The sequence below is a fragment of the Sturnus vulgaris genome, chromosome W (assembly GCF_052056855.1).
Source record: "Sturnus vulgaris isolate bStuVul1 chromosome W, bStuVul1.hap1, whole genome shotgun sequence".
In the NCBI taxonomy this organism is placed as follows: Eukaryota; Metazoa; Chordata; class Aves; order Passeriformes; family Sturnidae; genus Sturnus; species Sturnus vulgaris.
Window position 1 is genome coordinate 42,176,903 of NC_142282.1, and position 15,015 is coordinate 42,191,917.

Consider the following 15,015-nt stretch of genomic DNA (forward strand, 5'->3'; position numbering starts at 1 on the left):
CCTCAAGGGTACAAACACTCCCCTACTCTAGCCCACCATGCTTTAGCACAGGAATTAGAAAAGATACCCAAACCTGACAATGTAGCTGTCTATCAATACATTGATGATATTCTGGTGGGGGGAGATGAAATAGAAGTAGTGGGGGATAGCCAACAGAAAATAATCTCTCATCTGGAAAGCCTTGACTTACAAATTCCCCCAGAGAAAATTCAGAAACCTTCTCAGGAGGTGAAGTTTTTGGGGATTTGGTGGAAAGGAGGTATGACATGCATTCCACCTGATACCCTAACCTCCCTAGATCAAATTAAAATGCCTGGATCCAGGAAAGAGCTTCAACAAGCTCTGGGATTATTAGTGTTTTGAAGAAAACACATCCCTGATTTTTCAATTATTGCTAGACCTCTTTATGACTTGCTGAGGAAAAAGGTAAAATGGGATTGGACTCCTTCTCAGGAGGAAGCATTACAACTGCTGATTTTTGAAGGAACTGCACATCAAGCTCTAGGCCCTATTCATCCCACAGATCCTTTCCAGGTAGAATGGGGATTTGCCACCTCTGGGTTGTCAGTGCACATATGGCAACAGGGCCCAGAAGGCCCTACAAGGCCTGTTGGTTTTTTTTCTCGTGGTTTTAAAGATGCTGAAAAAAGATACACTACCTGGGAAAAGGGGCTTTTTGTTGTCAGCATAGCTCTCATAGAAGTGGAGAAAATTACACGTCAGCAACCAGTTGTATTAAGAGGCCCTTTTAAAGTTATTAAAACAGTCACCAGCGGGACCCCTCCCCCTGATGGGATGGCCCAGAGATCCTCAGTTAGGAAGTGGTATGCCCAGATAGAACATTACTGTAACATCTTCTCTGTAACAGAAGGAGCTGTAAAAAATCTGGCTATACAAGAAACTGAGAACTTGGCTAGCAGCCACGATAAACCTGCCTCAGTAATTAAAGTGGCCCCTCCTTTCTCCCCTGAACAATCAGTGAATTCTTGGTTTACTGATGCTTCTGCTAGACGAGAAGGAAAGGTGTGGAAATACAGGGCAGTAGCTCTCCATATTTCATCTGGTGAACGAATTATTACTGAGGGAGAAGGCAGTGCTCACGTTGGTGAGCTGATTGCTGTATGGAGTGTTTTCAAGCATGAGGTACATAATACCTCTCTTGTTTGTATTTACACTGACTCCTATGCTGTGTTTAAAGGATGTACAGAGTGGCTTCCTTTCTGGCAGCAAAATGATTGGGAAGTTAACAGGATCCCAGTATGGCATAAGGAAAAATGGCAAGAAATTCTAGATATAGCCAATCAAGGAAACTTTGCTGTGGGGTGGGTGGCTTCTCATCAGACAGATGGAAATTTAGCTAGTGAGTGGAATAATGCTGCTGATGAGTTAGCAAGACTAAGTCCCCTGAAAAAGGAACAAATTACAGAGGATTGGGAGCACCTGCTAGAATGGCTGCATATAAAAAGACAACATACAGGTGTGAAAGATTTGTACAAAGAAGCCCTTGCTCGTGGCTGGCCTGTCACCAGGGAAATGTGTAAAACATGCATATCAGCTTGTGAACAATGCCGCAGACGACTAGAAAGGCATCCTTTGGAAGATGACCCTTTGCACTTAAGGAAAGGTAAAGGCTTATGGGACGCGTGGCAGGTAGATTATATCGGTCCCTTTAAGAAGTCTGGTGGTAAACATTTCGTGCTGGTAGGAGTGGAAATAATATCAGGGTTAGCTCAAGCTGAAGCCTTTAACAGAGCTACGGGAGAAAACACTGTTAAGGCATTACAAGAATGGTTTGGAACTTTTCCAAAGCCACAGGAGATTCAATCTGATAATGGGTCTCACTTTACTGCTAAAGTAGTACAGGAATGGGCAAGGGAGGAAGGAATAAAGTGGACTTTTCACACCCCCTATTACCCTCAAGCCAACGGGATTGTAGAAAGGACAAATGGTCTTCTGAAGCGACTCCTAAAACCACATGAGGGAAGTTGGGATCTTCGATTATGGCAAGCTGTAAAAGGTATAAATGATAGATGGGGGGTAAACGGGTGTCCCAAAATAACTGCTTTTTGTCCAAAAGCCCCAAGCATCATTCCTGCACTACAGGGACCTAATGATCCTAAAAATCCAGCCCATTACCCTGGGCAACCTGTTTTAGTAAACCTCCCTACTGTAGGAGAAGTACCACTGGTACTAAAAACTCCTCTGAATAAATATGCATGGGTAGCCACCAATGCTCTGGGAAAGGAGCATCGGATAAGTACCCGTTGGATTGTTCCATCATTTTGACCTCCTGCCTCTTGGTGGCAGACTCTGTTGTGTTTACTTTTCACAGAAGAACGCCCAGGGACATGGGAACCGGACATACCATGATGACCTTTTTGATACTTCTCTGTATCCTACCACAACACCATGGCCAAAACTCGGCCGAGTGGCCGTGGTCTGAAGCTTCCATCAGATATACCAGTGCTTTAGGACCCTACCCCAGAGATCGTCACCCAAGCCTTGCGACCACAGTACTGCAGGATTTTGAGGCATACCGTTCAAGTGACTGGGGTTGGGACAAAAAGGACTGGGCTAGGGCACTAATAGGAACAATTGGTGAAGAAATCAAGGTAGGATGCAGAAAAGGGGAGAAATCCCTTCATGAGAAAGCCACTACCATTGCAATCGCCGGGAATTACTTAAAATCAGATATAACTAGAAGCTTGCACCCTAACATCACGGCGAGTCTCTGCCCCATGACAGTATGGACATGTAAAAAGCAAGTCCCCCTAATACTGTGCTGTGGCCAAAGGAAGGTTGGTAACTATACCTTGGACCCTGACGCCAACAACGTCGAAGTTACAAAGCTTTGTGCGGATGAACTTACTGACTGTTGGCATAACTTTACTTTAACCAGACCAACCTATGTAACATGCTCCTGGCAGAATAACACAACAGAGGAGTCCAGCTTGAAAGGTCTGACCTATAGGTTCAAAATAAATGCCATAGAAAAACCCACACTGACCGCAGTAATTGCATACCATGGTGTAAGCACCCCCTTAGTGTTGGATGACAAAAACAAGGTTTTCCCTCCTTTCATGGTGACGCAAGGTGATGACATCACAATAACTTGTAAATTAGTGGCTGGATCCGTCACCGAACCTGCATACAGTTATGGCATAGGACCCCATGGCCGGACTTTATATTGTAGAACCCAAAATCAAGACTGTTGGCTAAATTTAACTGCTATACAATTTTCCTATAAACTCATGTGTGGAAAAAAAAATACAAAATTCTGGGGAGAACTTGATGTTAATGTTGTAACACCTGCCACCCAACCACCGGTTGTGTTGAGCCCTACGATTTTAGAATTTGGGCCATACGTAATTAGAAAAACTGGCCAACAACAAATATTGTTTAATCCGGCATGGTCTCTCAAACAAATCAAATTGCTGATGCAAAATAATGTCTCAGAAGTTCAGCCAGCTTGTTCACCCTTTCTACAGACTTCTTTTGAGGGATGGACAACCTGGTTGCAGAAACGGAATCCTTCCAAAATACGAATGTCAAGAGACATAACCGGTGTTGTGGGAACAGGATTGGGAATTTTGAATAGCATTGATTCAGAAGTACTAATGAATAAATTGGCTACCACAGCTGGAGATGTAACCAAATTACAACGGCCCCTGCAAACTGCCTTAACAGCTTTGGGGACCCAAGAATGGTTGTTATCAAACATATTACCAAGTTGGGAAAAGGTAAATGTAAATGACCACAAATTGATAATCGATGCACTTGGTGCTACTCAAAATAACATCTCTTTGGCTCTCAGTTGTATCCAGGCCCAGTTGTGGATGCAGTCGGTTGCTGCTTTAATTATAAGATAAGGTGAGGAAGGCACTTTTCCCACTGAAATTCGAAAGATAGTCTGGGACAGTGCCACTGATTTTGAAAAAGAATTCCAGTCCTGGTGGAACTTAGTAAATTTTACCTATGATCCCAGCACAAACACTGCCACAGCATTTGTACTGACAATACGTAATGCTTCAGTACATTCAATATTCCCCATCATTGCATTAGGGTTGAACCATGACGGAGCTATTCTCTATCCTTTCGAGCATAGGGAATGGGCCCGTCAAATTGGTGGGAGGTGGCAAACTGTCAATTTGGAAACTTGCATTTTCCGGGAATAACAAGGATTTATCTGTGAAAGTAATGCAATTAGAACTCAAGATATCTGCTTGGACACAGAACAGAACGTTTGCAATTTTGAAATTCATCCAAACGAGATTCCTGAAACAGTACTGGTATATGTAGGCAATGGGTGTGCATGCTTTAGAACTGCTTGTGATAGTGTTTTCATAGAAAATTTGGTAGTGAATACTAAGAATCATTCAAACTTTTGTGTCTGTAACTTTACTAGGATTTCAGGATGTGATTTTTCCTATGTAGCCCCAGTTACTTGTCACCATCTTTTGCAGTCAAATTACACACTGATCCACCATCTATTGCCCACTCCAATTGGAATGAACCTCTCTCTGGTGAAGCAATTGTTGCTCCACCAAGATCTGATCGAAATTTTGGAGAAGATCAAGAAAAACGGACAGAAAACTCTAATAGCTGTTCATCACAATGTGGAAAAAATACATCGTGTTTTGGAAAGGGTAAAGACAGATGCTGAACACAGGTGGTGGGATACTCTATTTGGGTGGTCACCTACTGCTACAGGTGTCCTGAACAAATTGTGTCATCCCACCATTGTTCTCTTGATTTTGGATTTAATTGGTTTTGTTTTATCAGCAATCCTATACATCGTGAGTTTTAGAATAATGAAACGGTTAGCACAATTGGCATCTGTGACAAATGTATCCAGATCGGTTACTGTTGGCATCCCTAGGGTTATTGACACAAGGTTTTAAATAGGATAAAATATGATTTTTAACTAGAATTGATAATCTTCAAATTGCAATTAAAATTGTTTAATCAAAATTTTGCTTTAAAAATTTGATTTATTTCTAATCAAAAATTGAAAAATTAAAGAATTGAAAAAATTGTTTAAGATTGTTAGTAATCAAAAATTAAATATAATTGATCTGTTTTGTTTTCCTTTTTTCTCCTTTTCCTTATCCTGTCCCTTATCTTTTTCCTACTTTCCTGTCTCTGTTTTCCAGGATATGCTACCAACTTGGACGAGTCCTGAAGACACCACAACTGAAGACTCCACCACGACTGTACAAAGGGGTGCTCTTGACAACGATCGTGAGTCACGGGGTGGTGTAAGGGTCGGTCTGAATTTCCCCTCGATTTTGCCTCCCGACCGTAGCAAGGAGACCTCGAGGACCCCCACCCAGGCTGACTCTGAACAGTGGTTTCCTGGCCTGGCCAAGGTGGATGCTCGTGACTCTGTGCTGGTGTATTGTGTTCACTGGACTGTGCTGTCATGGCACCAACCAGAGGTTGTGTTGTACCACCAACTGAGGACTGCTTGACCGTACCTGTCTCCTGCAGCACCACACAATGGTCCATAAATCTTCTCACCTCTTGGCCAGAAGCCACTCGCTTTGGAGAAGGAATATAAAAGAGTTACTCTCTGAGAAAGACCCTTTGAGATCTCTCCACTGATGAAGACCCGTCTATCCCCTGGAGAAGACCCCTGAGATCTCCCCACGGACAAAGACTCGTCTATCGGATGACCCGTGAGGACGCCCGTCTCATCTGTTGGTAGCTATTTTCCCATCCCTTTCTTTCCTTCCCCTCTCCCTATACTTTGTTTCCTATACCTCTCCCCCTTACCGTAACTGAGTTGTTGGCATTTGATGAAATGCATTGCTGTTGTTGAATAAACTGATTTTCTGCTGTTGAATAAACTGATTTTGTCCCCTGCACTTTGCGTGTTTGCACCTTTAAGATCAAAAGAACCATCATGACCCCCGCTCTGTACTAATAGTGGATCGTGAAAGCGGCGCCAGGCGTGGGAGAGGGCGGTGAACGAAGCCACACAAGTACCGTGCTTCTGTACACCACGTTACAGGCTACTAGGAGAGGAAGGTGGCTGCCTCTCACTTGCCTTCCCAAGTGCCCTTAGCAGTTGGAAGGAGAAAGCTGAAGCACTGCTGCTTGTGTTGCTCCTTGGTTCCCTTTTAGCCCGCTGTGGAAACATTGGCGGTCACTTCGAGGCGCCAAGTTGCAGAGAGCACCACGGTAAATGCCGCGGAGAAGGGAAATACAGAGCGCAGCGAGGAGCTGGACGTGGCTTACGTGCAATAAGTAGAAGGTGAACCTAGGCACTGCCTCTTCAATCTGGCCCCCTCTGCTCTGGAAGCAACTTTTGCAAGGTTGCAAAGGGAGCTGTGGGTATGTAAAATGGAGGGAAGCAAGACGCCATGTGTTATGCGCCCTTTCAGGGCTGCTTGACAGAGGGTTACTTTAACAACGCCTTCTTCTTCCTTGCGTCCTTCTCGCTTCGCTCTAGCTGCATGGAGTACACCACAGCGAAGGCGTGAGGAAGGGCACTTCCCCAGCTTTTGCCATGACGTGCAACGGCTGTGTGCTACTTTTCCAAGCAGCAAGAGCACTGAGAAGTGAAAGCGGTTGTGAAGGAGCTCTTTGAGTGTTCATGTTCTCTTCGCTGCACGGCGCTCAGAAGCCCGGTGCCCTGTGGCTTTGTTCTTTGCCTTCTGCTATCCAGACAGGTCTGAACTCCAGCGGTCAGTTTCAGTTCTGCCCAACAGCTTGTCCTCAGTTCTGCGGGCAAGCACGCCCTGTTGCCTTGGCTCCCAATGCAAAGTCCCTAGCGAGCTCTCACTCAGTGCAATGCACCCAGAAAGATGCTCTCGCTCGTCTTTCAAGGAGCAATTTCTAAGAGCAGAAGCAGCAGAAGCACAAACAGGATGACGATTAGGGATGATGTAGTACACGACTCTCTCCTGGCACATTTTCGTGTGCGATATGTCCCTCCAGGTCCTCGGTCCATGCGAAGCTCTGTGTACTGTGATCACTGCTACTTGCAGCTGAGAAGGACTGGGGAGCTAGCAGCGAATTCGGAAAGAGCTGAGCCAGTATTCAAGGAGCGAGAAGTGCCCCAGCAATGAGGTGCTAATATCAGCTTCCTCGCGGCGGGGGAAAGCTCCGGCCACAAGAACTTCTTATCCGGGCAACAGATCACTGTGAAGGGCGTAGGCGAAAAGCTTTCGTTTTCCATTTGAACTGCGAGAAAGGCAGAATGTTGCAAGGAGCTCGGAGAACAAAATACACGTCCTAGGCGTTGGTCTGACAGCAACAGGAGTGGCGTCCAAGTGGCATCACCTGAGGGCCCCATGGGGTGTGGGGATAGAGTCGGGAGTGACCCCGAGTGACACTGGAAGTGATATCCGTAGGTCCTGGAAGGCGAGCAGTGGAGTGGAGTTTCACGGGTAAGAGGCTGCTATGCTGCTTTGAAAGCTGGAGCTCCTCTGCTCTAGGACAGACTGGGAGAGCCGAGGGTGTCCAATCTGGAGAACAGAAGGCTCCAGGGAGACCTTCGAGCCCCTTGCAGTGCCTGCTGGGGCTCCAAGATAGCTGGGGAGGGACTTTGGAAAAGGGTCTGTACTCGCAGGACAAGGGGGAATAGCTTCAAACTGCCAGAGGGATGGGGTAGATGGGATATTGCAAAGGAATTCTTCCTTGTGTGGGTGCTGAGGCCTGGCACATGTTGCTCAAAGAGGCTGTGTGGGAGCCCCATGGCAGGAAGTGTCCAGGGCCAGGCTGGAGCGGACATGGAGCAACCTGGACTAGTGGAAAAGTGTCCCTGCCCATGTCAGGATATGGGAAGAAGATAATCTATCTCTAAGGTCGCTTCCAGTCCAAACCATTCTGGGATTCTAGGATTCATGAAAAGCCCTTTTCCAAGTGAAGTGTTGTATCTCTTGGCTCCCAGCTTGTAGTTGCCAGTTCTTCTGGAAGCAGGCCTCGCCAAGCAGCTGTGATGTGCCATGGGTTCTCAATAGGACGAGTGTGATATATTTGCAGAGAGGAAGGCTGCAGACAGATCTTCAAGGCCCAGGTAAAACAAGCAAAGGATTGAATAAAAGACAAAGGTTGGTTGTGTTAGTCAGTTTTCTGGCTGTTGAAATGGCCCCAGGTCATTTTCAACATTTCTAATTTGGATTTGTTTGAGTAAAAAATGAATGTGTTACCTCCAGCATAGGCTCTCCAATGCATCTCCATGTGCTCGCATCTCTTTGTTGTATATCAGGTTCTATTGACTGAAGACAGAATCATAACACAGTAGTAAAACATTTAGAGGTGTAGTTAGCCAGCTTCAAGAGTTTTCAACGCTGCTGTTGACTTTTCTGGTAATTGTAAGCAAGGCAACACAATCCAGTTACTCCACTTTTCCTCTCTGAGGAAAAGATGATCATTTTTTTTTCTCAGTTTGAAAATAGCCTCGAATGAAGAGAGTTATGCATGTGGCATGTAGGATTCATTATTTTACCTTTCTCTTCTGCTGTCTTTCGCGTACTAGTTTTTTTAAGTTTTTTTTCGCTCTTCTCCATTCAGTAGGTTTGAAAGAATTCTAATTGTTGAGAAGATGGTTCTTTGAATGTTGCGTTTCCTAAATACATTGTAAATGGTACATCCCGTGACCCCTGCTGTGCCCGGTATCTTGGTCCCTTTCCCCTCCTGGGCACACAGAGCTGGCTGGGATCCAATTTCTCCCCGCCCCCCCTTTCCAGACCCTAGAAAAGGTCAGTACCCGCTGGCCTCGCTCTCTTACCCTTTTCTCTTGCCCCCGCTCCCTTTTTCCCCCGCTCTCTTCCCTCTTACCCCGCACTTTTCTCTCTTTTCTCCCCACGCTCTTACCCTGATCTTCCCCCTCTTTTCTCTTCCCCCACTCTTTTCACTTCCCTTTTCACTCACTACCCACGAGAAATAAACCTGTAACTTTATTAGGGGAAAGAGCCTCTTTTGATATCTTAACTACGTCCATGCGGCTAGGGCCCAGGGGAATTTCACCCTAACACCTGAGCTAGACCGGAGGAAGGGTCAAAGACCCTGTTTTGGGCCGAGAAAAAGCCGACATTTGAAGGCTCACTTAGCCCACCTTTTTGGTGAAGGAAAGAAGAAGACAAGTTTCTCTAAGAAGAGTAAAAAGCATACTTTAAAGAGACATTCAGAGAAGTCTGCTGATGCCATGCAATTACCGTGTAATCAGCAGAAATCTGTTGGAAAAACACCCATCAGTGACTTCACAAGAAAGCCACACTCAAGACAGGTAAAGAACAGAAGCATAAAACCCCAAAGGTATGAAATGGACAGATTTTCATTGGGAATGAGCAACTCCTGAATTCTTGGTTCTAGAACTAGGGGCTTGTAATAAATAGACTGTCTCCTTGCCAAACGTAAATTTGGTGTAATGAACTGCTCACTGCCCGTTGAAGCGCAGGGCTAGTAGACTAATATATGCCATGGCAGGCATATTGTATGGCTTTCCTGTTAAAAAGAAATTGGTTTTGCTCATAGCAATCTAGATATGTACCCAGTCTGACACCTATTTTTTAGGCTATATTTCCAAGTAAATCGTTTCCATGATGATGCAGTAAGTTTATGTCATGAACAGGAATGAAGTGATTGCATGCATCCTTTTTTACCCTAAGCCAGCTGCTGAATAATGAGACAGAGACTCTCACTGACGCCAAGGAGTGCCCAAGCTTTTGGGAAAAGCACTGGGCAGATAAAGCCTATTTCCACATTTCTTGCTAGCATCTACTTCAAAGTTCATGGGTTTGTTCATCTTTTAGAGCTGTTCTAGATGTCTTTGTAGATTACAAGTACTAAGTGTAGCAGGTATTGCTTTCGTGCCCTCCTAATAGATTTGAAGTTGGGATCTATTGAGGCTTCAATGTCTCAGAAGAAGCAACGTTGATTCTTTGAATTCTATTCTTGAACGTTAGAATGGTACTTATGTAGTTAATGAATTAATTAAATCGAATTCACTTGAATGGAAAAATTGTCTTGTTCATGTAGATTTTAACTTGGGAAATTGATATTTGAGTTCTACTTTTCATTGTTGTTGCTTTTCTGTATTCTTTGCACAGATAGCAGATGTACTGACCAAGTATTCTGTGAAACTGGAGGAAATATCCTTCCTCCTGGCAGCTGATGTTCACAAGCTCATTAACGCTAAGGCCATGGTAAATGTTTTACCTGGGGCAAGATATCAGTCTGAATATTCCTAGAATGTCTTTCTTTCCCCAAATGAAATTGATTTTTTCTGCCTATCAATCACTGAAATATAGAAGAAATTTCTACTTGGCAGGGTGTTGTCACGATCCACTATTAATGCAGAGCGGGGGTCGTGATGGTTCTTTTTATCTCAAAGGTGCAAACAGCCAAAATGCAGGGGACAAAATCAGTTTATTTAACAGCAGAAAATCAGTTTAATCAACAACAGCAATGCGTTTCTTCAAATGCCAACAATTCAGTTATGGTAAAGGGGAGAGGTATAGGATAGGGAGAGGGGAAGAAAAGGAAGGGATGGGAGAATAGCTACCAACAAACGAGACGGGCGTCCTCGCAGGTCATCCGATAGACGAGTCTTCATCCGTGGGGAGATTTCAGGGGTCTTCTCCAGGGGGTCTTCATCAGTGGAGAGATCTCAAAGGGTCTTTTCCAAAGGGTCGCGCTTTTATAGTCCTTCTCCAAAGCGAGTGGCTTCTGGCCAAAAGGTGGGAAGATTTATGGACCATTGTGTGGTGCTGCAGGAGACAGGTACGGTCAAACAGTCCTCAGCTGATACAACGCAGTCTCTGTTTGGCGCCACAACAGCACAGTCCAGTGAACACAATACACCAGCACACAGTCATGAGCATCCACCCGGCCCGGCCAGTAAACCATTGTTCAGAGTCAGCCTGGGTGGGGGTCCTCGAGGTCTCCTTGCGACGGTCGGGAGGCAAAGTCTAGGGGAACTTCGGACCGACCCTTACACCACCCCGTGACTCACGATCATTGTCAAGAGCACCCCTTTGTAGAGTTGTATTGAAGTCTTCAGTTGTGGTGTCTTCAGGACTCGTCCGAGTTGGTAGCACATCTCAGAAAACAGAGACAGGAAAGTAGGAAAAAGATAAGGGACAGGATAAGGAAAAGGAGAAAAGGGAAAACAAAACAGATTAATTATATTCAATTTTTTTTTTGATTGCTCAAACGATTTGTTCAATTCTTTAAATTTTTTCAATTTTTATTAGAAATAAATCAATTTTTAAAGCAAGTTTTTGATTAAAAAAAAAATTCTAATTGAAAGTAGAAGATAAAAAAAAGAAAGAAAATAATCATTTTTTATTTTATTTGAAACCTTGTGTCAATAACCCTAGGGATGTCAACAGTATCCGATCTGGGTATATCTGTCACACATGCCAATTGTGTTAATCATTTCGTTATTCTCCAAGTCATGATGTATAGAATTGCTGACAAAACAAAACCAATTAAAACTAAAATCAAAAGAACAATGGTGGGATGACACAATTTGTTTAGGACACCTGTAGCAGTAGGTGACCACCCAAATAGAGTATCCCACCACCTGAGTTCAGCATCTGTCTTTACTCTTTCTAAAACATGATGTATTTTTTCCACATTGTGATGAACAGCTATTAGAGTTTTCTGTCCGTTTTTCTTGATCTTCTCCAAAATTTCGATCAGATCTTGGTGGAGCAACAATTGCTTCACCAGAGAGAGGTTCATTCCAATTGGAGTGGGCAATAGATGGTGAATCAGTGTGTAATTTGACTGCAAAAGATGGTGAGAAGTAACTGGGGCTACATAGGAAAAATCACATCCTGAAATCCTAGTAAAGTTACAGACGCAAAAGTTTGAATGATTTTTAGTATTCACTACCAAATTTTCTATAAAAACACTATCACAAGCAGTTCTAAAGCATGCACATCCATTGCCTATATATACTAATACAGTTTCAGGAATCTCATTTGGTTGAATTTCAAAGTTATAAACATTCTGTTCTGTGTCCAAGCAGATATCTTGAGCTCTAATTGCATTACTTTCACAGATAAATCCTTGTTATTCCCGGAAAATGCAAGTTTCCAAATTGACAGTTTGCCACCTCCCACCAATTTGACGGGCCCATTCCCTGTGCTCGAAAGGATAGAGAATAGCTCCGTCATGATTCAACCCCAATGCAATGATGGGGAATATTGAATGCACTGAAACATTACGAATTGTCAGCACAAAGGCTGTGGCAGTGTTTGTGCTGGGATCATAGTTAAAATTTACTAAGTTCCACCAGGCCTGGAATTCCTTTTCAAAATCAGTGGCACTGTCCCAGACTATTTTTTTCAAATTTCAGTGGGAAAAGTGCCTTCCTCACCTTATCTTATAATTAATGCTGCAACTGACTGCATCCACAACTGGGCCTGGATACAACTGAGAGCCAAAGAGATGTTATTTTGAGTAGCACCAAGTGCATCGATTATCAATTTGTGGTCATTTACGTTTACCTTTTCCCAACTTGGTAATATGTTTGATAACAACCATTGTTGGGTCCCCAAAGCTGTTAAGGCAGTTTGCAGGGGCCGTTGTAATTTGATTACATCTCCAGCTGTGGTAGCCAATTTATTCATTAGTACTTCTGAATCGATGCTATTCAAAATTCCCAATCCTGTTCCCACAACACCGGTTATGTCTCTTGCCATTCGTTTTTTAGAAGGATTTCGTTTGCCCAGCCAGGTTGTCCATCTCTCAAAAGAAGTCTGTAGAAAGGGTGAACAAGCTGGTTGGACTTCTGAGACATTATTTTGCATCAGCAATTTGATTTGTTTGAGAGACCATGCCGGATTAAACAATATTTGTTGTTGGCCAGTTTTTCTAATTACATAAGGTCCAAATTGAAAAATCGTAGGGCTTAGCACAACCGGTGGTTGGGTAGTAGGTGTTACAACATTAACATCAAGTTCTCCCCAGTATTTTGTATCATTTTTTCCACAAATGATTTTATAGGAAAATTGTACAGCAGTTAGGTTTAGCCAACAGTCTTGATTTTGGGTTTTGCAATATAAAGTCCAGCCATGAGATCCTATGCCATAACTGTATGCAGGTTCGGTGTGGGATCCAGCCACTAATTTACAAGTTATTGTGACATCATCACCTTGTGTCACCATGAAAGGGGGAAAAAACCTTGTTTTTGTCATCCATCACTAATGGGGTGCTTCTTCATGTCCCTCCGTGTTCTTCTGTGAAAAGTAAACACAAACAGAGTCTGCCTCCAGGAGGCAGGAGATTAAAATGATGGAACTAACATGTGTGTAGCGTGGACTGGAATTCTGTTAACTTCCCAGTCATTTTGCTGCTGAAAAGGAGGCCACTCTGTACCTCCTTTAAACACAGCACAGGAGTCAGTGTAGATGTAAACAAGAGAGATATTCTGTACCTCAAGTCGGAAAACACTCCAAACAACTGTCAGCTCATCGGTCTGAGAGCTGCCTTCTCCCTCAGTAATAATTTGTTCACCAGCAGAAGTGGGGAGGGCTACTGCCCTGTATTTCCCCACCTTTCCCTCTCGTTTGGCAGAGGCATCAGTAAACCAAGAATTCACTGATTGTTTAGGGGAGAAAGGAGGGGCCACTTTAATTACTGAGGCCGGTTTATCGTGGCTTCTAGCCAAGTTCTCAGTTTCTTGTATAGCCAGATTTTTTACAGCTCCTTCTGTTACAGAGAAGATGTTACAGTAATGTTCTATCTGGGCATACCACTTCCTAACTGAGGATCTCTGGGCCATCCCATCAGGGGGAGGGGTCCCGCTGGTGACTGTTTTAATAACTTTAAAAGGGCCTCTTAATACAATTGGTTGTTGACGTGTAATTTTCTCCACTTCTATGAGAGCTATGCTGACAACAAAAAGCCCCTTTTCCCAGGTAGTGTATCTTTTTTCAGCATCTTTAAAACCACGAGAAAAAAAACCAACAGGCCTTGTAGGGCCTTCTGGGCCCTGTTGCCATATGTGCACTGATAGTCCCGAGGTAGCAAATCCCCACTCTACCTGGAAAGGATGTGTGGGATGAATAGGGCCTAGAGCTTGATGTGCAGTTCCTTCAAAAATCAGCAGTTGTAGTGCTTCCTCCTGAGGAGGTTTTTGAATTTTCTCTGAGGAAATTTGCAAATCAGGGTTTTCCAAATGAGAGATTATTTTTTGTTGGGTATCCCCCACTACTTTTATTTCATCCCCTCCCACCAGAATATCATCAATGTATTGATAGACAGCTGTATTGTCAGGTTTGGGTATCTTTTCTAATTCCTGGGCTAAAGTGTGGTGGGCGGAAGTGGGGGAATGTTCAGACCCTTGGGAAAGCCCAGTGCAGGTGTACTGCTTTGGCTCAACTCCCAGAGCCTGTGCAGGAGATTGATTTGGTGCATTGTTCAGAACTTGGGGAGAAGTTTGCTCTGGTACACTGCCCAGAACCTGAGGAGAAGGTTGCTCTGGGGGTGCATCACTGATATAATCATATTCTATTTTAATCACAGGTTTCAAGTTGGGGCAGCAGTGTTGCCCACAATTTTTCATCAAAATTGGGTCTTTTGGAGAGTACATTGGATTAATGTGAATAGCTTCCTTCTCCTGTGTTCCTTTTGGTGAATCAGCATGCTTTGAATTTTCGTCCTATTCTTCTCTTAAGGCAGCTTTTAACAAATTATTTTCATCTCGCAACAAATGGTTCTCATTCCTTTCTTGATTTAATTGTTTTTGCAAAATTTGAACAAGATTTTGTAGAGTCTATAATTGATCTTTCCTCATTTCTGCACTCAGAGCGAGTTTCTATAGCTGCCGTAAGACAAGCACCTAAAACCGAGCAGAGCATGGTTTTATCTTTGCCCACTTTGAACTTTGACTCATGTTGCAGAGAATATATTCTATCAATCACATTCTCCAGATTAAACCAATTACTGTTCGCCCATTCCTCCCCACCTTGGGACGGTCTGGCGCTATACTTAGCTAATAGAGCATAAAATGCAGCTTTATCTGTTACAGTGGAATTCTCAGTCATTTTGTGA